At 46.9% G+C, this 27,147-nt stretch overlaps 1 pseudogene; it reads left to right on the forward strand.

The window, feature by feature from the left end:
- The first annotated feature begins 1,927 nt into the window (after positions 1-1,927).
- LOC132502419 (lactoylglutathione lyase-like) overlaps positions 1,928-27,147 on the forward strand; it is a 35,974-nt pseudogene continuing 10,754 nt past the window's right edge.

A 27,147-nucleotide genomic window follows, 5' to 3' on the forward strand; every position in this document is an offset into this window, starting at 1 on the left:
ATATTTCAAGGAAGACAGTGAAAAATCTCCCTCCCACGTCTATGCAATCCCTCCCCCACGAATAACTATGATTCTTAGTTTTTTATATCTTTCCATATATATATATATATATCCAGAGTATATTTATATTCTTACTCTACCCCTCTTTTTTACTCAAGAGTGATACACTATATATGTGTATTTTAGAGATATTTCCATTTTAGTACATAAACAGTTTCTTCATTCTTTCCTTTCTTTTTTTTTTTTAAACAACTGCATATAGCACAGCATTCCACAGTATGGATAAATCAAAATGTGTTCATTCTTTTAGAACCTATTATTTTAATTCACTAAATGTGATGCAGCGTAGGTATAAAACTCAAGGTGCAGAGGGGTAGCCAGTGAAGAGTCAGTTTCTCCCACTTCTGTCTCCAGATTACTCACTTCCTCCATCTGGAAACAAACACCATTCCCAGGCTCACACTGTTCTTCTTGACTTGGGCTGTGTAATACGTGGTGTACACACACACATGCATACATACACACTTACACTTTTCCCTTCTTTTTCAGCCTCAACCAATGAGGCAGAGATTAGCCTGCACAAGCACCTCTGTTCTCAGGTGTGGATGGATTGGGACGTGTCATCACTGAGTTCAATGCCAAGGGCATTGCCAATTTTGATGGATATTTCCAAGTTTTGTTCCTAGAAGGCGCCATATACATCTCTCCATGGATCCTTCAATGCCCAGGGTCTGGGCTGGCTCTGAAGGGAGGGGAAGCCAAGGGGAAGTCTGCCTCCTCCTCTTTGCTCAGCCTTACCCTTTGTGTCCCTCCTTCCAAACTTTCCCCCAGCTCCGGCTTCATGGTCAGCCTCTTTAGGGCAGTGTGCTTGCTCCTGTTTCCCCATCAAACTGAAGCTCCATTCACAGGTCTTTTGTATCACCAAGTCCATATGTCCCAAAGGGTCTTCTCTGCAGGTGAATAGGTGGAAGGGAACAATTTTACTCCTCCAATCAAATACATAGTTTCACCAATTCTGGGTGAAACTACGTTAAAGCAGGTGTCTTTACTGCAGGACTTTTCAGTGCCTCTAGTATGCTAACATACACTGGGATCTCTAAGAGGTCTTAGAGTCTGTAGACTGCTTTGACTACACAATTTCAGACATGCCAATATGGTTTCACTGCTTTATTGTAATGAAGAGGAGTCTGAAGCCCAGAGAGGGAGTGTTACTTGTCCAGTGTCACACATCGATGGTGGAGATCTGAATTTCTAGCCTTCCCGTGTCCGTGACAGCAATGAAGTAAGTGCTCAGTGCCCTCTCCCTGCACTAGCAGTTCTAAATGTGGAGGATCACGGTGTCCTGGTGACCTTCAGGGACACAAAGACACGTAGATTCACTAAATTTTGTTTTGGGGGGTCACGTCACGTGGCTTGCAGGATCTCAGTTCCCCAACCAGGGGTCGAACCTGGGCTACGGCAGCGACAGTGCTGAATCCTAACCACTAGGCCACGAAGGAACTCCCTAGATTCATTAAATTTAAAATAACTGCATAGGATCCTTCAAAAGTGTTAAGATCACGAAAACAAGGGAAGGTGAGAAACTGTCACAGACTGGAGGAGAGTTAGGAGACATGACCACTAAATGCAACATGCTTTCTTGGGGTGGATCTGCTTTAGTGGAAAAATGGGTGAAATCCAAATAAAATCTGTAGTATAATTAATAGTACGGCACCAATGTCAGGTTCTTGTTTTGATCAGTGTACCACGGTCATGTACGATATTAACACTGGGGGGTGCTGGGTGAAGGATATACCAGAAGGCTCTGTTTTATCTTTGCAGCTCTTCTATAAACCTAAAATGATTTCAGAAAAGGGAGCTTCGCGGCCTGCAGAGTGTGGGTGGCTGCTGCGTTCCCGGGGACCGTCGTCCGCGATACAGCAGTGCAGCCATGGCAGAGCTGCAGCCCACGTCCAGCAGACTCACCGACGAGGCTGCCCTTGGCTGCTGCTCCTACCCGGACCCCAGCACCAAGGATTTTCTCTTGCAGCAGACCATGCTGCAAATTAAGGATCCTAAGTAGTCACTGGATTTTTATCCTAGAATTCTTGGAATGACACTACTCCAATAATTAGATTTTCCCACTATGAAATTTTCACTCTATTTCTTGGCTTATGAGGATAAAAATGATATCCCAAAAGATAAAGATGAAAGAGTAGCATGGGCATTCTCCAGAAAAGCTATGCTTGAACTGACACACAACTGGGGCACTGAAGAGGATGAGATGCAGAGTTACCACAGTGGCGATTCAGACCCTCGGGGATTTGGTCACATTGGAATTGCTGTGCCTGATGTTCACAGTGCTTGTGTAAGATGTGAAGAACTGGGAGTCAAATGTGTGAAGAAACCTGATGACGGTAAAATGAAAGGCCCGGCATTTATCAAGATCCTGATGGCTACTGGATTGAAATTTTGAATCCTAACAAAATGATAATTTTATTTAGTTCTGTGAGAATGCTGCTTTGAGATTTCAGTGAAGACATTGCGGAAGGTAAAAAAGGAAACAATGTGATTCAGGATATTCAGTTAAGGACTTCCCTGGTGGCGCAGTGGTTGAGAGCCTGCCTGGGGACGCGGGTTCGTGCCCTGGTCCGGGAAGATCCCACATGCCGCGGAGCGGCTGGGCCCGTGAGCCATGGCCGCTGAGCCTGCGCGTCCGGAGCCTGTGCTCCGCAACAGGAGAGGCCACAGCAGTGAGAGGCCTGGGTACCGCAAAAAAAAAAAAGGGAGAGGCCACAGCAGTGAGAGGCCAGCGTACCGCAAAAAAAAAAAAAAAAAAAAAGATATTCAGTTAACAGAAGCATCTAGGACTGATGGATTATTGTCTCAATTCAAATTATTCTTAAGTCCATTTCCCTTTCCTATTTCAGCTATGTTTTTCACCTAACTGTTCAGCCATTCTAGTTTTTTTTTTTTTGCGGTATGCGGGCCTCTCACTGTTGTGGCCTCCCCCGTTGCGGAGCACAGGCTCCGGACGCGCAGGCTCAGCGGCCATGGCTCACGGGCCCAGCCGCTCCGCGGCATATGGGATCCTCCCAGACCGGGGCACAAACCCGTATCCCCTGCATCGGCAGGCGGACTCTCAACCACTTGCGCCACCAGGGAGGCCCCCATTCTAGTTTTAAAGTAGTGCTTTGTCTTATGTCCTTGAATATAGTTATATAACTTTACTTTTTAAGGCGATAATTAGAACAATTCCCTTCAGGGGCTGCATTTGCCTTCTATCTCCTGAAGAGATACAAGTCTACAAGTCTGCCTTTGAATCATCATTTTCACAAAAAAACCCCCAAAAAACCACTTAATATGTTTTTGTTGTGGTTACCTTCTGGGGTTTCAGTTCCTCAGAAGTAACTTTTCAGAATGGGAAGTAAAGAACCCCGAACATGGGCCTCCCTGGTGGCGCAGTGGTTGAGAGTCCGCCTGCCGATGCAGGGGATACGGGTTCGCGCCCCGGTCTGGGAGGATCCCATATGCCGCGGAGCGGCTGGGCCCGTGAGCCATGGCCGCTGAGCCTGCGCGTCCGGAGCCTGTGCTCCGCAACGGGAGAGGCCACAACAGTGAGAGGCCCGCGTACCGCAAAAAAAAAAAAAAAAAAAAAAGAACCCCGAACAAAAACGAAGCTTCATGTATATTTCAAAAATAAACAAACAAACAAACAAATAAAATTATTTCAAAATAGAAAGCTAAAAATGCATATATTAGTTATGCCAAATCAAACTCCATCCTGTACTGGATTCAGCCATAGAAAAACAGAAGCAAGCCCAAAATATATGTTAGAATGCTGTATGAAAATATCTTTGGGAAATATACCCAAACATGCTGATCATCTTGGTTCCTTGTGAGGAGGGCCCTTGGGTGGCTACTGTAAAAGGAGGGAGACTTTTCACAGTTGATTCTTTAATACCTTTTGGATTTTGAACTATGTGCATGTATTCTCTTTCAACAATTAAATCTTAAAAATAATTGAAGAGAGAAATTGGAAAAACATTAATTCGGACTTTTGGGGGCAAACAGAATGAACGAGACAGTAACAATACTGCTCGTTGCTGTTAGTGTTTATTGGAGTTCCTGTGATGTGCTTGGTGCTGTGGTGAGCGCGGAACAGGGAAGAACTCACTGAATCCCCTCAACAATGCAAGACCCCCGTTTTATAGAAGAACAACCATTTGTTCAAGTTGTCGTGTAGAAAGTGACAGAGCTGGAATTTGAGGTCAAGTCTGCCTCATTCCAACACCTGAGCTTTTAATCATTCTTTCTACTACTGTAGGATAAATATGCATGCAGGAGGCTATGGGAGCAAACAAGACGAGGTATGCAGCAGACGCTGTTGGAGCCCTGCCCATAGTCCCTTGCCCTGCATTTCTTTCCATGGGGTGGGGAGAGGCTCTCTCTGGCCATTGGACCTGCGCTACCCATGCTCTGGTCAGCTAAAAGAGCTGGTGAATTACGCCCCAACCAATGACTAATAGAAGCTGGTGTATAGATACCCTAGCTCCCTCCCCTCTGGGTGACACCCTGTGTCATTTGAGTGACAGGGTTGAGCCCTGTTGCCCGCGGTGGTAACCTGCTTGATAACATATCCCTTCCCCGTCTCACTTCTCTTCTCTCCTACCAAATAAATCACCTGCGTGCAAATATTCATCTCTGGGTCTGCTTCTGGGAGCTTCCAGGCCAAGAAGAGCCCCTAATCTAGTCTGGAGGAGTAGAGAAGACTGCCAAAAGCAAGTGAATTTTATTTATCTTTATGTCTTTAAAAATGAGATGTATTTTACATTTAGTGAAATCTTGATCTTTAAGCATATAGTTAGATAAATTTGATAGAGGTGTACACTTGTGTAACCCACATACCCATCGAGAGAGAGCATGTCCACCACCCCAGAAAATTCCCTTGTGCCTTTCTCAGGCAATCCCTCCATCCCCAGAAGCACCCCCTTCTCTGATTTCTACCACTATAGGTTAGTTTTTTCTATTCTAGCACTTGTAAATGGAGTCATACAGTAAGTGCCCTTTTGCATTTGGTTTCCCTCACTCAGCAGAATGCTTCTGAGATGTATCCATGCTGTAGCATATGTCAATAGCTCATTTCTTTTCTATTGCAGTAGAGTATGAATATATCATAGTGTGTTTATTTATTCTCCTGGATGGACAGGTACCTGAGATATTTCCGGGTTTTGCCTATAATGAATACAAGCTGCTATGAATGTTCTTGAACAAGACTTTTTTGAGAATCTGTTTTCATTTCTTTTAGATAAATTTCTTGGAGTGGGATTAATTGGTCACATGACAAGTATATATTTAACTTTTTAAGAAATTGCTGAATGGTTTCCAAAGTGACTATAGCATTTTGTATTCCCACCCATAATAAATGAGCACTCCAGTTCCTCCACATCCCTGCCAACACTTGATGTCATTGGGCTTTTTCATGTTATCCATTTAGCTGGGCATGTAAGGGCAAACTGGACTTTGGAGAGTGGGGGAACACAGGCCTCCAGAGTGTCAGGCATTACCCAAACAGCGTGACAGTTGCCAAATATGGGTGATTTCTTTGACAGTTTCAGCAAACAGGGAAGTTCCCCTGTAGAGAGCCAACTCTGAACACTTTTTCTCTTTTTCCCACTGTGCTGGAAGCAGACAGCATGCCTCTCAGGCTCAGACCAGGAAGTCTAGTTCTGAACTCTGTCTCTCGGGTGTGAGCAAGTAAAACAAAATTTTTTGGGGGGCTTTAAACATTTTTTTCTTTCTGATTCTGTGGGACCAAGGGAATCAGATTATTTACAGCGTACAGGCGATTTTATGAGAAGTTTAAAAGCAAATTCATCTGTGCTAAGCTACAATCTGGTGATGGGGTCAAAGCTTTGCAGTTACACATCCACTGAGCAGCCGAAGGAGATATTAGCACCAACAGTGACAGATCTTAAATCCTGATCTTCCAGCTTTTTGAAAGCTCATTCCCCTGCTTGAAAAGTTTTACTGGCTCCCATCACCAGAAGACGAAAATACACACTCCACAAACCCTTGGGTGGAGAGTACTCTCCACCTACTTCCTCTCTGTTCCAGTTCTACTGACTCCCTTGGGTGTCTCAAATACGCCAAACTCCTGCCCAGGGCCTTTGCATGTGATATCTCCTCTGCCTAGAATGCTCTGCTTCCTGCTCTTAATGGCTGGACTTCTTAACCTTGGGTCTCAGCTCTTCAGCATTTTTGCCACCTTTTCAAGAGATTACTTTCCCTAATCACCAAATCAAAATCATTTCTTTACAGAACTAGACTCCTTGTCTTTTTGTTGGAGAAAAAGAATCTATGGGAGTCACAGACCTTCCCCTCCAACAATCTGGAGGGAGAAGAGAAAAACACCAATGACCCACCTCTGGTTTGTTTTTCTGTCGGGAACACAGAGATGTGCATTGCAACATCATTCCAAGGGCAGTCCACCATCAGGTAAGATCATCAATCCAAATGCCATGATTTTCTTGGGAAGTTATTTTTACAGGATGTGGCAACCATTTCTAAAGTCTTAAGAATTGTTCAAGACCCTTTTGCTCTCTGTGTACTTTCAAGACAAGTTGTTAATAGTTATAAATGTTAACAACTTGTACAAGCCTCCACATGGCACTGAATAACGAGATCGTGTGTTCCTAAGATGGTTCTCAATTTCACATCTTCTCAAATCTGGCTCTCTGAACTTTGTTTTCTAATGCAGGAAGAGATCTGTGCCTTGGTCATTGCAGGGGAGAAGAGCCTTTTCTTTCGTCTCCTTCTGGGAGGACTTAGTAGGAACATGCATATGCGTGCAATAACTGGATGGATGCACAGTGGTGAAAGCTAAGCTGAAGTGTCTGATAAATTGGTTGGAGGCCCAGGGGCACAGGGGGCCTGCAGCGGTGTGTGGGCAAGTGTTCCCATTGGACCAAGAACCTGCCCTTCCATGTACTTCCCCGCTTGGTGCAGACACCACAGTGGCCAAGTGCAGACTGAGGTCACCTTCCTGGGCAGAATGGGGGAGCAGGGAGGCATTGACAGTGGGCAGAGGGAGACCAAGGGGCAGAAGGGCTCTGGAGAGGGGGATTCAGCCTCAGCTCAGACCCCCGTCTATTGTCGCAACCATGAGAGCTGACCGTTGTCACCATGAGTCACAAGATCTATGATGTAGCCATCTGGGGCCTTGATGGAAACTCCGCAGGAGTTCCCAGGCTAGGAAAACCCTCTTTCCTGTTTCAAAGTTCTTTCTTTACACTTCTGAGGGTTCATTCCCACCACTCACCCCTACACAGGATTTATCATTGTGTCCCAGCTGAGAAGCTGGGGATGCCAGGCCTCTGCCCATGAAGATGCCCCTTAGGGGGCTTCCTACATGGACACCAGGAAGTCAGGGTGAGCCCCCGGAGCTGTGGCCCAGGCTGCCCAAGTGAGCAAGAGTGACCCGTTGACCATGGGGGTGGTTTCTTGCTTTGGAGGATGGGCAGTGCCACCCATTAGACATCGTGGCTCTCAGAAGCCAAGCTGTCACCACCAGGTTGGGCAAAAAGTCAAGAGTGAAAAGAAAGACAGAAGTATTTCCCCCAGCACTTCTCTGGGTGGGGAAAAGGTATTGGCCAAAGTTCTTATTTTCTGGGCTGCGGAAGAATAAGAGAATAAGGGGAATACCCTTCCTTATATACTTCCTCAACCTAGGTCTTGGCTCAGCCAGTCCTGGTGTTGTATTGTCATGTATTGAAGGTAGATGCAGTCCTGTCTCAGTCTGGGTTCCCACCACAAAGCAGAGCCCAAGATGAGGGTTTGGATGCTGAGGTATAGTTGGAAGGAGGTGCAGGAAGCAGGAGCGAGGGGGCGGGGAAGTGGGAGGAGGAGAAGCCAGCATGGCGGGCTGTAGGGAGCCAGTGTCTCTCTGGGCAACAGGGCTCCGCCCTGTGAGACACCCTCTGAGGAGCTGTGCTGAGAATGCCTCAGAAATGTCCCTCTGAGGGACTGGGGCAGCATTCATCCCCCAACTCCTGTCCACGCCACCCCCCAGTGGAGGGGGGACTCCCCCTACTTCCTGGCTGCACCTGCTGGAGAACTGAGCTGTTTCTGCAGTTTGGGGAAGACCCATTGGCAAAACAGTGGAGCGATTCCCTGGCTTGTCCTTGAGATGGGACACGGCCAGTGTGCATGGAACTGTCTGCCGCAGAGACACCGAGAGGATGTGATACAGCCCCACAATCTCCCTTTAGATGTGGATAATAAGGATGGCAACCGAGTCAGTCTAGAATCCAGGTGGCCTCTGGAGCCAGACTGCCTGGGCTGGAATTCCAGTGCCACTCTATGGCGTTGGGTCAGTTCCTTAACCTCTGTGAGCCTCAGTTTCCTCCTCTGTACGATGGGAACAACCCCAGGGCCTCAGTCCTGGAGTGAATGTTGGCTGGAATAAGACACAAGAGGCTCTTCGCTCAGCCACAGGCACAGAGGAAGTTCCCAGTAAGCATTTGCCGTTGTGTGTATGGTTCCAACGTGGGCTTTGAATTCTATCCTGATGGAGCCCATGGTGGGAGGAGGTGGCAGGTGTGGATATCTTTTAGAGTGCTCTGTGATGCGCAGGAGAGTGTGGAAACAAAGGGCAGAAGGTGAAAGGCAGTTATGGACATGACCAAATGGACCAGGAGGGATTTTGCCCTTTCAGGCACTTGTTTCTGGCTCGGATTCCCTGCCTGCGCCCCAGAGCTTCCATGATTCACTGGGAGCACCAGGCACTCGCCCTCTGGCCCCTCCCCGCCCTCCTCTCCGAGTGCGCACCCATCTCACGGCCCCAGCACCTCAGCCCATTCTCCTTGTTAACAATAAACACAAATCCTGTTATCTCCCCTCTCTCGCAGCACTTGCCCCTTGATTTAAGCTGCCTTCTCTTCCCCTTTCATCAGCCCTGGGCCCCTCCTGTCGTATATCTTGCCTTTATCTACTTCCTCGTGCTAGGTAGCCTTGCGCACGATCGATTCGCCAGGGGTGTGGGGGGTGGGGAGATGGCAGGCCACCTGCTCGGCTGCCGAGGCCCGCTGTTCTTCTCAGGTGCCCGGGCCAGTATTTCTTGTTAAGCTTCTGTCTGGCCATGTTCGGTTTCTCATTAGGTTTCTGGCCGAGCTTGGTAGTATTTCTTGCTCCTCCGCGGCACAGCCTGGAGATCCCTAGTAATTCTTAAAGGGTGAGAAGGAGAGGTGTACCTTTAGAGCGCTCTAGAATCCATCTGGCCTGTGGCTTGAAGTGGCACCTGGGGGTTTGTGGGCAGAGGGGTGATGGGGAGTGGCTCCCATGATGGGGACTTGGTGGGTCCCTGGGTCACACTGTGGGCTTGCTCCTGTGCCTGCTGCGGCCACCTCCCCCTTGCGTCTCTGCATCAGAGTGTCATCACAACAGACTGGGAACGGGTTCTCTGGTGCCAGCCTCATCCCACGCCATCGCTGGAAAGACCCCAGCAGCTCTGCTAATAATCCAGGTGTGGCAGGTTCTTCCTATCCCCGACTCAGTTTCCTCGCCTGTGAAACAAGTTGGTTTCTCTTTCTTTTGTTCCTTTCTTCATTTATTTAACAAACACGAAACATGCAAAGAGTGTTCATGATGTCCCAAGTAGTGTTCTAAATACTTTACAAATATTGACACCTTGAGATTCTCCTAGCCACCCCATAACAAAGTTTTACAGATGAGAAACCACGGCACAGAGAGGCTAAGCGACTTGCCCAAGGCCACACAGCTAACAAGTGGCAGAGCAGGGATGCAAACCCAGGCACTGGCTCTAGTGCACATGCTCTCAAGAGGTGTTTCCTCTTGATGGTCTTGTGGCCTCCATCCAGTTCCCAAACACTGCTACGGTTGATTCTTGTTATTCAAGCTAGTTAAGTTTTATAAAGTAGTCTCAAACACTGAACCGGTGAATATCGAACCATTGCTCCTAGGGGACATACAGGGTTAGGCTCCTGAAAGCCTCTGGTCACCGACATTTTTATCAACTGATCAATACATAAACTTGTTTTATGTGTGTTTCTGTTTATTTAAAGACACCTGAGTTAATATATATTGTTGATTCATTACATTGAACTCACAGCCAATAGCACTATAGCTCCTGCCTGAATAAAGGTTCTCCGACACATGTATTTTCTCCATAAGGTACATCACAGCCTTCTTACGCTTAGAAACACTAGATAGCTAAACAGCAAAATGAAATGAACAAAGAGACAAACAAAAGCAACAAAATCACCAACGAAAAGCATACCAATGCAAAAAATGTGGCACCATTTAGACCACAAAAGGACACCTGTTCACAGCATGAGAGCTGAAACAGGAAGGCAGAGTGCCACCCTGCTCAGCCCAAGGTGGGTATGTTCACAACGGGTGACTTAAATTTTTTGCTGCTCTGCACATGACCACAAATGACTGTGGAAATTGATTTGGGGGTTACACGTACATTTTAGCAAGTAGGCGAATTTGCAAATACAGAACCCATGAATAATAAGGGTTGATGGTATTTTGTATTACTCCCCTGCTTAAACATCTGCTGAGGCTCCTTACCATCTACTGTGTCAAATAAATAGGAACTTCACCTGCCTGCCTTTCAAGGGTTTCAATAATCTAGCCCGATTCCATCTATTAAGACGTGTTTCCCTTTACTCCTGGGGCCACCTCCTTTCTCCCTGGGCCTGGTTCCTCTTCCTACTATCCTGTCACATCACCAACTCACTCTTAACTTCACACCTTTGCTCTCTGTTTCCCCTCTGGGCATACCCTCCCTTCTTTCACTTATCTACCAAATCCTACCTACAGTTTAAAGGTCGGATCAAATTTCTTTTTTCTTTGTATAGCTTTGTCCCACTGATGATCCTTTCCTGGATGTTGTAGACTCATACCATACTGGAGGTTAATTTTTTTAAATGTCCTTTTGTGATTCTCTCACAAATAGCCTGCATGTGGGGAATTTCCCACAAACCACTGTTTGAGGACACTCTCAGAATAGGAGACATCCAAGTTACACTGATCACGTTTGGGCTTGGAGAGTGAGGATGTTTTGGTTACAAGTGTAGAAGGAGGGGTAACGTTGTACTCACCATGGAGACCTGGCTGGAGGAATGTGTTAACTCTTCAGAAATACCAATCCGTCTCCTTACATAACATAGAACAGTGAGCCAAGGATAATTAGACCATCAAAGGGGTCTTATCTAGAACTGAGGGCTTCCCTGGTGGTGCAGTGGTTGAGAGTCTGCCTGCCGATGCAGGGGACACGGGTTCATGCCCCGGTCCGGGAGGATCCCACATGCCGCGGAGCGGCTAGGCCCGTGAGCCATGGCCACTGAGCCTGCGCGTCCGGAGCCTGTGCTCCGCAACCGGAGAGGCCACAACAGTGAGAGGCCCGCGTACCGAAAAAAAAAAAAAAAAAAAAAAAAAAGAATTGATCTGTTCAGAGAGGTAAGCCTCTGCTTCTAACAGCCTCAGGGCGAGCTGGCCACGTGTGCAAGGAGCAGGGGCAGGGTGGGAGTTCTGATATCTCAACTTGGGTAGGGGCTGGTCACCACAGGAGGACTTCAAGCCCCCTCTCCGGGACCCAGCTTAGCCCTGATGATGCTCGTCCCCCCCTTCCACCCTCCATGGAATAAGTAACTGGAAATGGAGCCCAGCAACAGCTGGTCCCAATCATAGTCTGCAAGGGGTATTTGTCTTGCTCGTTTTCTCATGTCTTCATCCTGAGGGAAAAGACCGCCCCCCAACCCCAGTGCCTTGCTCTGGGGCACAGACGAAGGACAGGTGAGATGGGCAGAGGGTGCCGCCTCTTTCTGCCCATTACGTATACCCTCCTTTCCTTCTTAAAGTGCTCCTTGTCAACAATATTCAGTTAGGTTGAAACCTGCCGATCGACCAAAGTGGGTTTGGATAAACTAGTCTTGAATTCCATCAGTGAATTGGCGGCGTGCAGAATGTCAGAGCTAGGAGGAAACTAAGGGGGATGGTGGTCAAGTTCAAAACTTTCTTCTTGAAAAGAAACGGAGGCCCAGCTCGGGGAAGGTCACACAGCTAATTCATGTCATAGAGCCTCTCAGGATTGGGGCTGTCCTTCAAATGTCTCCACTTTCTGTCCCTATCTCTTTGGACATTTCCCCCTAGGCTTAAAGTCGGTTCCCCAACCTTAGGTGTGTTAGTAGGTATAATGGAAAGTAAGACAGGTTAGGCATTAGGGCAGAGATCCAACCTGGCCCTGCGATCCATCGGCTGTGTGACCTTGAGCAAGTCATTTACCCTCTCTGAGCCTTGGTTCCCTTATTTGTAAATATAAAGTTAGTGATGCCCACCTCACGGCCCTGTTGTGAGGAATAAGTGAAACGATTTATGTGATATTAAACTAATATTTACTGTCCTCCTAATTGAAGGCCTGTAGTAGATGCTTAAGAAATGTTGGTCCTTTATTCCTTACCCTTGACGTGTCCCTACATCTAGATAATTTACACCCATTCTCTGTGTTCCATTGAGGAGAGTGTGTTATCCTTTGTACAAAAACAATTCTAATGGTGGGGTTTCAGGCTGGGATGTGTGTGGGGGGCCCCCTTTGAGAGACTCTCCTGTCAATTCTGAGCCCTTCTCAGGAACTAGACTGACCTTGGCTTCTGCATTGTTTTCATTCCAGCCAAAAATGTTTTGAAATTGGGGCCCAAACCTGGCAGATCCGAGAGGCTTGTGCCCACCCCCTGCACTTCTCTCCTTGTCTGTCTCAGGTGGACGAGCTGGCCACAAAGGATTTTCCTTATGGTCACAGGATGATGAAGAACCATGCACTAAGACGCTTCTCTGAAGGGTGACACTTTTCATGGCCCCCTCTTCTCTGAAGCAGGGGGAGAAGGGGAGAAGGGGAGAGGAGGAGAGGTGCTGGGTTCAGTGCTACACATCCCGGGTTCCAGTCCCAGCCCTGGCTCTTGCTGTGTGATTCTGGGCAGGATGTTCCGTCTCTCCAAGCCTTATTTATCAAGTAGGGGTAACAATTGTTCCCACCTCACAGCTGTTAGGGGATTCAGTGATTGGATCTATGTAGTCAAGGATCCAGCACCCAGTAACAGCTCACTAAATATTAGCCATGCCTAGAAACAAAGAAGGCAGGATTCCAATTGTAGAATCGACTTCCAGAAGGTTGGACTGTCTTAAATATTGGGCAAGTCCCTTTCCCTCTCTGGGCCTCAATTTCCGCATCTGAAAAATAGGGGTGGGACAGATGGAACCAGATGGCAGGTGTTTACATGGGTCCAAGGAGCTCAGGCCACTGGCCCCACCTCTGCCACCTGTAAGACTCTACCCTCCAGCTGGCAGGAGCCCTGTTTCTCTCCCTCCCCAGTGCTTCTTTAGTCCCCAGCACGCGGCGTCTGGCAGAGGATGGACACCAGACAAATGCATGTTGCATGGATGGAGGAGCCCTGCCTTGGTCTGTTTTATCTACTGGGTTTTTGCATATGATTTTGTTTGAACAAAGAATCACATGGTTCATCAGTTAGTCCCCAGCAGGAAACACACAGCACACACAAATCGGGATAATTCAAGGAGAGTTTAATAAAGGAATTGCTTACAAAGGTGTGGGCAGGGTATAGGGAAACCACACAGGATAGCACAATCTCTGGGGTCTAGTTACAGAGGGTACCAGTATCATTCCTAGACCAGAAGATGTGACCAGGGAGGGATAAGGGTTACGTGGTCTCCAGGCAGGGGCTGAGACGCTCAGTGAAGGGATGCAGCCACCTCTCAGAGACCCTGGCATGTAGGAACAGAGGGGATAAGTACCCTGACCTCCATTCCCCCCTTCCACCACCCACTTCTCATTTCCTTCTGGACCTCCCATTGGCAGAGCCCAACCAGAAGGCAGAAGGCAAGACAGTCCATTGCAGTCCACACGCGTCAGCCTCTGGGGCAGATAGTTGGGGAGAAGGGTAGCGAGGGGATGGGGGTGGTGAAAAAGGAAGATGCCGGCAGCCAATACCCCTGACCCTGCAAAACACAACCCAGGATTAGCTCCCAGATTGCCACTCTCTAAGGGTCCTTCCAGGTCTGTTATGCACAGACTCTTCAATATGTCCAGCCTTACCAAGGTCCTATTTTAGCAGCTCAGAGTTGGAGGGGGCTGGTCTGGTACTAATGGCGCAATTTTGTTACATTAGGTCCCATAACGCCTATATTCAGATGTCAGGTTTTTGGGTCATGGGATTCTTCCTCTTTCCTTCCTCATTCCTTCCTTCCTTCCTCCCTCCCTCCCTCCCCACTCTCCTTCTCCCTCCCTCTCTCTTCCTTCCATCTCTCTCTCTCTCTGGATTTTCTACACATGAACAGATATTCCTCCTGCCGCTCTGGGATGCTGATAGTGAGAGCAGATACATAGCATTTCTGCCGTGATGTAAGGGCTGCTGCAGTGCACAGCTGTCTCCCACGAAGGCGCTGCTGGGTGTAAAACTGCACCTCCTTGTCAGCGTTGGTCTTCATGGCTGTCTACTGACTTTTCCAGAAATTCGTGCAGAGCAGAGTTTCTCAAACAAGGGAGATTTTGTGCCAGTCCCCTTCTCCTGGGGGACACGTGGCACCATCTAGAGACATTTTTGGTTGCCACAACTAGGGGTTTGCTACTGGCATCTGGGGAGTCGAGGCCAGGGATGCTGCTCAACCTCCTTCAATGCACAAGACAGCCCCCCCGCCCCGCCCAAAGAATTATCCGGTCCAAAATGTCAGTGGTCCTGGAGTGGAGAAGCTCTTTTGCAGAGGGAGCCTCTTCATGTGGCTTTGGTCTTGGAGTCTCCCTTTTCCTCAATTCCCTCTACTACCTTCTTGCTATGTGATTATGAAGACTCTTGGATACCTCCAGCAACGGGGAGCTCACTACCTATTTTGAAGCCAGTCAGGCCTGGTCTTGATCTCGGCTCTTCCACTAGCAGCCATGGAACTCTGGGCTTCCCCACAGGTGGGAATGGCTCCACCACTCTGCGCCTAAATTTTGTCCAGGACCATGGGATCAGCAGTAGCCCTGCTTCACAGGTCATATGAGGCTCAGATGAGATGATGTTCTTAAGTGGCCAGCTCAGTGCATGGCACAGGGTGAGACCGCTCCGTAAATGTTCTCAGCTATGAATGGCCCGCCCTGGCTGGTTTCATCACCTGGGTCGTGGGTGCATCAAGGGAAGATGAACTGCAGGGTCTCTCATGCCTGGGAAATTTCAGAAATCTAGAGAAGTTTAGCACTGAGTGAGGAAGAAAATATAGGCTCTTGGGGGGACCTTTTCCTTTGGGGTTGTTTCCATTTGGGGGAAGGGTGGTCTCTGTGGATGCTCGGAGGAGACCTGATAGCAAGGTTTTGTTTGTTTGGTTTTTAAAAATTTTTTTTTAATTAATTAATTAATTAATTTTTGGCTGCGTTGGGTCTTCATTGCTGTGCACAGGCTTTCTCTAGTTGCGGCGAGCGGGAGCTACTCTTCGTTGTGGCACGCGGGCTTCTCATTGTGGTGGCTTCTTTTGTTGTGGAGCACGGGCTCTAGGCACGCAGGCTTCAGTAGTTGCAGCACGTGGGCTCAGTAGTTGTGGCTCGCGGGCTCTAGAGCACAGGCTCAGTAGCTGTGACGCAGGGGCTTAGTTGCTCCACGACGTGTGGGATCTTCCCGGACCAGGGCTCAAACCTGTGTCCCCTGCCTTGTCGGGTGGGTTCTTAACCACTGTGTCACCAGGGAAGTCCCAGCAAGGTTTTAGGATCATTTGTGAAGGAAAGTCAGGATTGCTAACGAAGGCAATGGCAGGCACCAGTTAAGTTGGCAAGTGGACGGTTCTGACCACCATTCATTCCATTTCCCTGCAGGGCTCAGGACTCCATAGCACACCCCAAAGGTGGGTACCCATGGGACCTACCTGGAGAGACTCAAAGGTGGTGGGATGGGGAGGGAGGATGAGAGGGAGGGGATGACCCAGGTGAGCCCAAACATCTCGGTCCAGAGACCCTTGCACCGCCGGAGCACCACTTAGAACTGTCCCTCTGCTCTCCCCAGTGCGTGACCTTGGAGGGATACGTAGGACTTGGGGAGCAGGTGTGCGTGGGGCTTAGGCCTAGGTGCCTGGTCTCTGAGTGATGACCTCTCCCACCTCCATTCCTATAATGCTAACAGGTATAAAGCTCTCATACTGTTCAGGCTCCATGCTAATTCTCTCACCTGGTCCTCACAACATCCCTCTAAGTCAGGGTCTGTTACTGCCCCATGGAGTGGATGAGGAGCTTGAGGCTCAGAGAAGTGAGGTCCTGTGCCCGCGGTCACACAGGTGAGGAGGGGCACAGGTGGGACCCACTGTCGGCAGCCGGGTTCCAGAGCTCGATTGCTCAGTCCTCTCCCAAAGAGCTCCCATCCAACTCCATCCATCTCCCCTCAGTGCATGATCCCCTAATCTATGTGAGAAACCGACTGTTGGCTACATTTCATCTTGCTTGGAGCCTGATGGTGATAATTTGCAGGCTTGCCAAGGTGGGGAGATTCTATATATTATTCAAAGCAAATATAAAGTAAGGGATGTAGTGTAGAGGGCAGTGTGGACATGGATGTGGAGCCTGCAGGGCCAGGGGCCCAGACCTGTGGAAATAGTTACTCATCCCGGCTCACCCACCCATGGCTCCCTGGACCAGGGTCTAGTCTGTGGTCACATGACCCTACAAACAAATACAGAATCATGAACTGTGATGGGTCCTGGGAGAGATCAGAGCAAGTGTGTCCAACATCCCCAAGACAGCCCTCAAGTTCAATGAATGAGTTGCACAGAGTCCCTGCAAGTGCTTTACTAGAAAGGACGCATGGTTACAGTTTATTACGTGAAAGGATGCAGATTAAAACCAGCAAAGGAAAAAGGCACATAGGCAGAGTCCAGGAGAGATCTGGCCTGAGCTTCCTGTTGTCCTCTCCCAGTGGAGTTGTGAGGACGGTGCTTCTTTCTCCCAGCAATGGTGTGTGACAGCACATATAGAGTACTGCCAACCAGGGAGGCTCACCTGAGCCTTGGTGTCCAGCATTTTTATTGGGCGTCAGTCACATAGGCATGGAGCACCTACAAATTGACCTTAATAACTCAGTCTCCTGCCCCTCCAGAGGTCAGATGATATAGCAGGGTTCAAGGGCCCTCCATAAACCACACTGTTAACACACACTATCTGGCCAGGTGTGGCCCAGTGTCCCAGGTATACAAAGACACTCCTATTAGTGAGAATATCTCAAGAGCTTAGAGGTAATCTCCCAAGAGCCAGTCAAGTCCCTTCTTTGGATTATTCAGGGTTGAACATGCGAAACCTGCTGAGTTAACCCTTTAATGCACAATAGGATTCTACAGGTGAGAACAATAAGGGCTTTTCAAACTTGGAAATTTGGATATGGTGTCAGTGATCATTACCTGAGCAGGTTACTACCTTTCTCAGTGCCATGTTCCTACCATTAGACTTATGGTAGTTTATAATTATTCTATTTATTGGTTTACTTGCTTCTGTCTGCCTGTTTTGCTAAACCAAGAGTTCCGTGGGGTAATGTGTGGGTCTGTCTGGTTTTTGCTGTTTTCCCTAATACTTGACATACTTTACACACTGCCCTGCAGGACCAGGACTGGGGTGGAGCAAGCAAGACACTCTCTGGGGTGCAAAATTTAAGAGTGGTGGACACATACAATCTCAGTCCTCAAGATAAATAATGTTTTAATGCAATATTTTAAGAACTCAAAATTAATACAATTCACAAGAAACAAAGTATTAAAATTTTAAACAAATACAGGGTCAGTGCTATTGCTGATCTTTTCTTTGGTGTCCAGCTCTACCATGACTTGGCTCTGTTTATGGATCTTGTCTTTGTATACAATTTTGATGTTTTGTTCATTATGGATTTGGGGCATTCATTTTGACTTAAAAAGTATCGCATCAAGAAGTTATGTATCGGGCTTCCCTGGTGGCGCAGTGGTTGAGAGTCCGCCTGCCGATGCAGGGGACAAGGGTTCGTGCCCCGGTCTGGGAGGATCCCACATGCCACGGAGCAGCTGGGCCTGTGAGCCATGGCCGCTGAGCCTGTGCATCCAGAGCCTGTGCTCTTCAATGGGAGAGGCCACAACAGTGAGAGGCCCGTGTACCGCAAAAAAAAAAAAAAAAAAAGAAGTTATGTATCTTGGGGAATTCCCTGGCAATCCAGTGGTTAGGACATGGGCTTTCACTGCTGTGGGCCTGGGTTTGATCCCTGGTCGGGGAACTATGATTCCACAAGCCACGTGGCTTGACCAAAAAAAAATTTTTTTTAAGGAGTTATTTATCTTGAGGACTGAGTGTTTTGGTGCCCCCTTAAATTTTACACTCAGAGAGAATGCCTCGCTTGCCTCACCCTCATTCTGGCCTTGCTGCTCCCTGCACAGTAGGCCCCCAACAAATATTTATTGAATGAATGAAACACCCACCTGTGAAGCAGATAGTCATATGTCCGTTTTTAAAATGAGGAAAGGGGGACTTCCCTGGTGGTGCAGTGGTTAAGAATCTGCCTGCCAATGCAAGGGACACGGGTTTGAGCCCTGGTCCGGGAAGATCCCACATGCCGCAGAGCAACTAAGCCCGTGTGCCACAACTACTGAAGCCCACGTGCCTAGAGCCCGAGCTCTGCAACAAGAGAAGCCACCGCGATGAGAATCCCGCGCACGGCAACGAAGAGTAGCCTCCGCTTGCTGCAACTAGAGAAAGCCCGCGTGCAGCAACGAAGACCCAACACAGCCAAATAAATAAATTAATTAATAAATTAATAAAATGAGGAAAGGGAGGCTCAGGGAAGTGAAGCCACTAGCTCAAGACCCAGGAGAGGGGCTGGGATTCCTTCCTCAATTGTCTTCCTCTGAAGCCTGAGTTTTTATCTACTGTGTCCAGCTGTCTCCCCACCTCCCTGTCTGAGCATCAAATCCCGAGGTGGACCCTCCTGAGGGTCCCCTGGGGGACAAATCTCAGGGGAAAGGAGGCCAGCGGTGAGGAGAGAGGAGAGGAAAATCGAGAATTGGAGAGGGCATGACATATGTTCAAGGCATCCTGATGGAGAAACACGATGGGCACATTCCAGGCAAGACAACCCCCTGCCTTGTCACTTACTGTAAATTGTCCCCCAATCACTGGGCTGACAGAGATGGATTCCCAGGGCTCATGGCACAATTAAGCTTTCTCAGGCGTCTCATGGGGGAAGGAAGCAGTCGGTTTACTTGTGAATGCTTGGGGATAATTTTCTAATGTCCCTTCCACCATTACAGAGGCTTGGATCCAATCTCTTATCATATGTAAGTCCTAATGATTTCTCTGTTATGTTCTGTTTTATTAAAGCGTCATTGAACTCTACCCTATTGATTTAGATTTCACAGACAATTGAAATTTAAATTGACTCCAAATTGAATGTCTCCATGTAATCTCTGTTCTGCAATAAAGATAGATAAAATGCTTCTATTTTTGATAACAAGTTATACTGGAGGCACATTTTAATTTTGGGAGGGAAGAAAAAAATGTGACTAAGTCTTGACTTTCTTTGAAAAGTGGCTGATGGTTCAGGGCCCAGGAGGTTGTTGTTGGTTTTTTTTCCCCTCTGGGGCACAATGCTGGAGTTATAGAATTTTGGAATGTCTGAGCTAGCTCACAGATGGCAGCGGGAGGTGATCTCATGTGACCTATGATTGAATTAATAAGGTGATCCATCTGCAAAATCCATCGATTTGTCCCGTGAGGACAGTGCGAGGGGCAGGGAAGCAGGAAAGAACAAGGATCACTCATCCCACGATGGTGTGCGTGACTCATGTCATTTTGAGGGTTGGGTCTGGAAAATCATCTTGGGAAAAGGAGGGAGATACGTCACTGCAGCCAGTTATGGGGCACTGTCATTCAACATCTGTTCCCCCCATCTGTTCCACTAATGATGGAGGACAGCAGTTGGGGCATGGGAAGGATGAGTGGAAGAGGAAAGGTGGTATCATCCCAGAGAGTCTCTATTTGTTATGAGATAAATTATCTAGAAAAGGGAGAATCAATCAAGTGCCTATGAGAACCTGGAGAGAAGTTGAAGTCGTCAGATGCCTGAGATCCTTCCAGAACTGTTCTAAGGGAACAATCATTGCCTCTAGAGGGTTCTAGAACCACCATGAAAGCTACCTCATCTGAGTCACAGCATTCAGGAGATATAGGTTCAATGGTGGGAGGGTGTATCTGTTTCCTATTACTGCTGCAATCAACTACCACAAACTTACTGGCCTAACAGAATACAAATTTATTATCTCACAGTTCTGGAGGTCAGAAGTCCAAAATGGGTCTTACAAAGATATAATCAGCGTGTTAGAAGAGCTACATTCCTTCTGGAGATTCTAGGAGTGAATCAGTTTCCTTGCCTTTTCCAGCTTCTAGAGGTCAGTCCACCTGCATTCTTTGGCTTGCAGCCCCTTCCTCCCTTTTCAAAGCTAACAATGTACCATCTTCAAACTTCTCTCTGATCTCTGCTTCCATCCTCACATCTCTTTCTCTGACTTTTTTTTTTTTTTTTTTTTTTTTGCCCTCATCGCCCAGCTTGGGAGGTCTTAGTTCCCCAACCCGGGACTGAACTTGGGCCCTTGGTGGTGACAGCATGGAGTCCTAACCATTGGACCTCCAGGGAATTCCCTCTTTCTCTGACTTTGTCTCTCCTCCTTCTTGTGGTGACATTGGACTCAGTTGGCTAACCTAGGATAAGCTCCCCATCCCAAGATCACTGATTTCATCATACCTGCAAAGTCTTTTTGCCATGTAAGGTAATAATTCACAGGTTCTGGGGATCAGGACGTGGATGTCTTTGGAGGGGCCATTTTTCTGTTTACCACAAAGGAAGTGGAAATGACCTCATTTAAGCCATAATCTTAGCTACTGTGCACCTTTCACAGCAAAATCCACTGGAGCTGTCCCGAGTTGGCAGCCTATGATGGAGATGAGAGCAGAAGATGGAACTCAGGACTCCTGTGCCCCTCCTGGCTTTCTGTTATCAAGTCATCTCTGTGCTCCCATGCCTGCGTGGAAGCTGGGTCAGAGGGACCCTGAGCTTTGCAAATGCAGCTGGAAAGCTGATTTGAGTTTCTTGATGGAGGTCAGTTTTCAATGCCTCCATCAAGGAGAAATGGCAGCACAATAAGGAGAAAGTAGAGAAACACTTATTTTTATGGAGGGTTAGCAGATCCCAGGGTCTGCCAAGCAATGAATGAGACTGAACAAAGGATAAGGATTTGACTCATCCATTCAGTACAACTGATGTCACAGTGAAATTCCCAGCCTAGTGCAGCAGCTAGAAGTGCAAAGGGCAATCACTCTCCAATGTGGTTAGGAGAATAGTAGGGGAGTACCTAGCCCACACTGGGGGCATTGGGGCTGGCCACTGGAAGGAAGTGACCTCGAAGTTGACACCTGTAGGATCAGGAGGAACTAGCTAGGGGAGGAGACAATGGAGTGGAGGGAGACTTCCAGGGAGAGAGAACAGCATGTGCAAATGTCCTGAGGTGAGAGCGTGCTCACTCAGGGAACTGCAGGAAGTCCAATCCAGCAGGGGCACTGAGTTTGACGTTGAGACTGGTTGTAATTATAAGGTTATTTATGGCATTCTCAATGCCATGTCTGTTTTTCCCTCTAAACTGTGAGCTTGTAAAGGCAGTAGTTGTATCTGTCTTGCTCGTGGTTGAATTTCCACCAGCATGGTACTTAGCATCTATACATAGTGTTGCATGAATGAATGAATAAATGGATGAGGTCACAGAGGCAGGCATGAGGCAAGTCCCACAAGGCTTTGCACATCATGGTCAGTAGTACAGCTTCTCTCCACAGTGGGTGACCTGGAGCTGAATTAGGCTTGGCTTTAGGCTACTGGAAGATCAAGTACATATCTGGTGGTGGGGCTGAGGCAGTTGGGGGCTGTCTCCAGAGGCCTGTGTTCAGAGCTTAAATAACCAAGAATGACTGACTCCTGCCTGCCATGGCATTTACTGGTTATTGTCCCTCACTGACCAAAATGCCAGCCATGTGCCCCACCCATCTTCCAGCACATCTTCCACCAGAGCCTCATTGTCCATGCTCCGATGGGACTCCCACCCATGCAGGTGATCCAGACTTGAATTTACCCAGACTCATTCAAGGCTGGGTATTTATTTCATCTGCCACTGAGATTCCCCTGGTGCTTGGACCCCAAGTCCACCCTCTAGCCCTGAAGATGCTCTGTCTTCTCTCTGTCCCCACATCCGCAGCCTTTCCCAGGCCATATCCTGCTTGCCCTTGAGTCTCCTGGGCTTGGGAGTTGGAAGCACCTGGCACATAACTGCAGCTTAATAAACGAATCAATCCTCCTTAAGACTTGATTGGCCATTAGCCTCATTATCCTGTGAGCAGAGGGCTGGGGAAATTCTAGAATGCCAAAGAGGGGACAGATCAAGGGGAGGGGTGTGCCCAGCCCCCATTTGTGGACAGGATTACACCCAGAAAGAAGGCAGTCTGACCAGGAATCTTCATCGCTGGATGCATGTCAGATCCACAGGGGAAGCCTTATAAATACCGATGCCCAGACCCCACCTAGAGCTTTGGAAGCTGAAACGCTAAGGGAGGGGCCCAGCTGTTGGTGCTTTAAAAAGCCCCCCAGGTGAGTTTAATGGGCTGCCAAGGAAGGCTGGAAAGTTATTTTTAATCTCTTGAGTGAAGGAAAGTCCCAGATTTGGCCATCACAGCTTTGGCACATGGAGATGCTTAATGAATAGCAAGTTTCCTGAGATCTCAGACTTCCTGGTACCATCAGGTTAGCCTTGATAACAGTCTCCCATCACCACCGTCCCATGTCACACTGATATATACAGCATCTCCTGTGACCCTTTCATGCACCCGATGGTTGCCATACTCTATATGATTCTGTGCTTAAAATCTTTCTTCAAACTGCATTTTAACCCACTTCTCTTATTCTTTCCTTAGTCTGTTCTAAACTAATCTCATGAGAGTGTGGGTTTGATATTCTGCTGGTATTTTTTTCGGAACACATGAAAACATAAACATATAATGATGAAAAAGAAAAAATAGGTTCATATCTCTACTACCTAAAATCACTTTGCCAACAAATTGTTGTGCTTATACTACTCTTTGGAAAATACTATTTTATAGTTACCAAAAATGTTTCACAAATAAAAGGATGAGGGTGAGCAGTTTAAAAACTCTCCATCTCTCTCCATGAATAAGATATTGTTATTCTTTCATTACATCCTTCTGACAACCTTTGAGATATTAAAAATAGCACTGTTTCTAATTAATTAAAATAGAGCCCCCTGGGGGTCTAATTTTGTATGAGTTTCTTTCTTTCTTTCTTCTTTTTTTTTTTTTTGGTATTTGCTTTAGGTCACAAATCAGTTTTGCTCCTAAAACTTCATTTAAGTAGAAACCAGATTTCTCATTAAGAATTAAAAAAATATGCAAAAAGAAAAAAAAAAAAGAATTAAAAAAATATTAATACGCTTAGATCCATTCATTGCATCCTGGGGCATTTATAGGAAGGAAATACTTCAGAAGAGAGATAATAGTTTATATACAAAAATGTCCAGTGCAGTGTTCTGTACAACTATGAGAAACATTAATCCACCCAAATCTCCAATAATAGAATGACTAATTTAATATATAATTAATATATATTTATATATGTATTCAGTTTAATGAAAGGTGTGATTTAAAAGATTAGGAACCCTATAAGATTCTAATGTTTATTGGATTCTAATTTTTACATCTCCACCACTTAGCACAGTGCTTGGTACAGATTAGACCCTCAAAAATACTTGTTAGAGGTTGAATTATTTATTAAAATGGTAGTCACAGAATTTATAATAACACAAAAAGCCATTTTTTAGTAAATGAAGAAACCAGGTTGCAATAGGAAACATAAAGTATTGTCACATCTGTATTAAAATATGCATTGGCTTTGTACATGCCAAAATAAAGGGTGGATTAGTGAAATGTATATCAGGCTCTAGAATTTTCTGCAGCTACTAAAATGATGTTTGCAAATAATATTCATGATATGAGAAACTGTTTGCGATAAAGACGTAAAAAGCCACATGCCGTATCATCCAGTTTGTGTGTGTATGTATAGAATTCTAACATCATCTATTATAATATAATTGTAATTATGCTATATTTATAATAATGTAAATATTATTAATAAATATTATAAATATCTATAAATACTATAAAATAATAACATATTGTATTTAAACATTTTACATAAATTTAATATTAAATATATTCATTTTATTATGTATTATATATAGGTATTTGTATTTTACATTTTATTTTATTTATATGTATATGTATGTACATATATATGTGCACATATATGTATACACATACATTCACAAGACTGGGAATAACCTCAAATATTAACAGTTGTTTTAGGTGGTAAGATTAGGATAAGTTTTTTTTTTTTTCCCTCCATTTCATTGTTCCCAGTTTTCCAAACATCCTCCTTCGGTGAGCATGAGTTACTTTTATCATCAAGACAAAAGAATAACCTCTAGGTATGTTTTAGAGACAAAGCGGGTGGAAGAGTTGGGGGGGTGGAGGCACGCAGCCTTGAGGGATGCTGGAGGAGAGAGGTCTGCGGTCACATCGCATCAGCTGGTGTGACTGATTCTGCCCAAGTTCAGGTCCGCAGGCCTCTCTGGGCAGGAACTCATGGCGGAGCCCGGCGGGGGGATGTGCGCTGTCTGCGCCCTGGACTGTCTGCTTGTGGATGGTTTTGGGGACCAGTAGCCCGGGGGCCTGGCTGATCCTTCCCGAGGAATGCTGCCTTCCCCTAATTTGCCGGGTCCCTCCAGTTGCTAAGAATGATGGACAGTAATTAAAACTAAGCTAATAACCTCCTCACTCTTGACATTTCTGTGGGGTTTTGTTCACCATTATCTACATATAGATTAAAAATTGTAATTGGACTGGCGATCGGGTTAGGAAAATCAACCACCTTCTAACTTGTCGTTTGCCAGAGACTGACACTTTGAAATTTTATTTAATCTGAGAAAATTGAGTTGAACTCTGGCACCCTGGGAGGCAGGGATGGGGGTGGAGGGGAAGGGGGAGAAATCAAGCAACATTTATCTTTAAGGACTGATGCTAGCTAAGAAAATATTCAGGCTCTGGGCTGGAAGGAGTGGGTCTGAGGTCAGAAGGGTGCAGGGAGCAGCTGCAAGGATACAGCAGACCAGGTATAGGGTGGAGGCCTCCTAGGAGGCAGCCATGGGAGGGTGACCAGATGCCCCAGCGGGATCCTGGATGAAGGAGGTTTAGGGAGACCAAAGCCACCTTCCTGAAAGGATTCCTGTGTCATTTCATAGGGCTTGGGCTACCTAACCCCAACGAGCCCCCCTGTGCTGGCAAAGAGTGATGTAATTGGTTTATAATTCCATGATTACAGGTCTCTGCAATGCTGTGATTATAGGGGTCCACTTTATATCCTTCTGTTCTCTGCAAGACTGAGGTGCCATGCATTCTTTTCCCTGGGTCTAAGAGGCAGGGGTTCTCTTATTTCTGAGTCTATGCTCCTGGAGTGTGAGGACTCTAAAAGTCAGGGATTATAATATCGACTTTAAAAGGGGGGACATTGTCAGAACTGCTCAGCTGCCCCTCCCACGGAGTCATGAATTTGTCTAAATTGAAAGCCTTAAACTGATATTAATCTTAGCTTGTGTCCCCTAGGTGATGGGCCAGCTGAAGATTTCTTTGTGATACACCATGTGGCGGCATCCATGTTGTTGCTTAAGATACTTCAGTGGGGTCTCATGGCACGATTTGGGTCAAGTCCAGTCTCCTTAGGACGGCTTCAAGGCCATTCTGGATTGCCTAGTGCCTCAGTCTCTCCAGAGTCAGCCTCCTGAATCCTCACAAACATTCCTCCCCCAGCGTGCACGCTCTCTCTCCCTTTCTGACTACAACAGTGCCTCCAGATCTTTGCATTACTCTTCCCTCTGCCTGGAATTACCCTCTTCCCGCTCCATACCACCCCCTTAACTTTGCCTCCTTCACTCACCAAATTTCTATTCATCTGTCATTTATCTTGGGCTTTACCTTCTCCAGGAAGTGTTTGCTGCCTTCCCAAATCGTGTCCTCCGCTCCCTCGGCAGCCCCGCCCCATACTCACTTTGTGCCAGTTCTGTGTGCGACTCTCTGCCATCTTCTCCCATCAAACCAGGATCTCCTTGAAGACAAGAAGAGTTTCTCGTTTACTGTTAATTCTTCCATCCCATGGTGCAGTAGTGCCAGAATTAAAGAATGAATGAATCTGTGTATAAAGGCAGGGAATTTGTGACTCCTTTACCCTTGGAATAATACATGCTCATTTATTTATTAATCTCAGAAGTATTTGTTGACTGTCTACTTTGTCCCTTGTGCTGTACTCAGCCGTTTGGGTGTCCTGTGAACGAGGCATAAGTCTCTATTGCCTACCGTGCTTATGGGGGAAATAGATTAGAAAGATGGATTGGGGTAAGGAGTTACGAGAAGAACATTCTAGGCAGAGGAAACACATGTGAAAGATCTTGAGAAAGGAAGGGGAGAGACACAGTGTGAAACAGAAGCCCGGTGGGGCTGGGGCACAGAGATGACGAGGGGTCCAAAATGAGCCCAGAGATGTGGGCAGGACTTGAATCATGGGGTCCTTGCAGGGTTTCCAGCCTGGAGCTACGGGATTAATTTCACACTGTGAAAAGATGGTTTGTTGAATGAATTAAGTCCATGTGTAAGATATAGACAGCCTTGTCCCTTTATTTTGAGAATAATTATTCTCATCCTTCATGCTTGTTGCTTTCATCTTTCCAGCACACATTCACCTCTGGAGAGGACCTATGAATTTTATCTGCCTAGGAAGCTTTCCCAACACCCTTTTTCTGGAAACAGTTTCTGCTGGCTGCAGAAGTGGTCCCAAGACCCAGGCCTGACCAATCACAGCATCATATCCCTCTGGTGATAGTGATTGGTGCAAGAGGCAAGCACATGACCCAAGCAGGGCCAATCAGAGCGCTTCCATGGGATTGGTACATGGACCTGGTAGGAAGAAGCTTCTCCTCCACTTAAGTTTGTAGGGCAGGTAC

Source organism: Mesoplodon densirostris, chromosome 15 (assembly GCF_025265405.1).
Source record: "Mesoplodon densirostris isolate mMesDen1 chromosome 15, mMesDen1 primary haplotype, whole genome shotgun sequence".
Classification (NCBI taxonomy): Eukaryota; Metazoa; Chordata; class Mammalia; order Artiodactyla; family Ziphiidae; genus Mesoplodon; species Mesoplodon densirostris.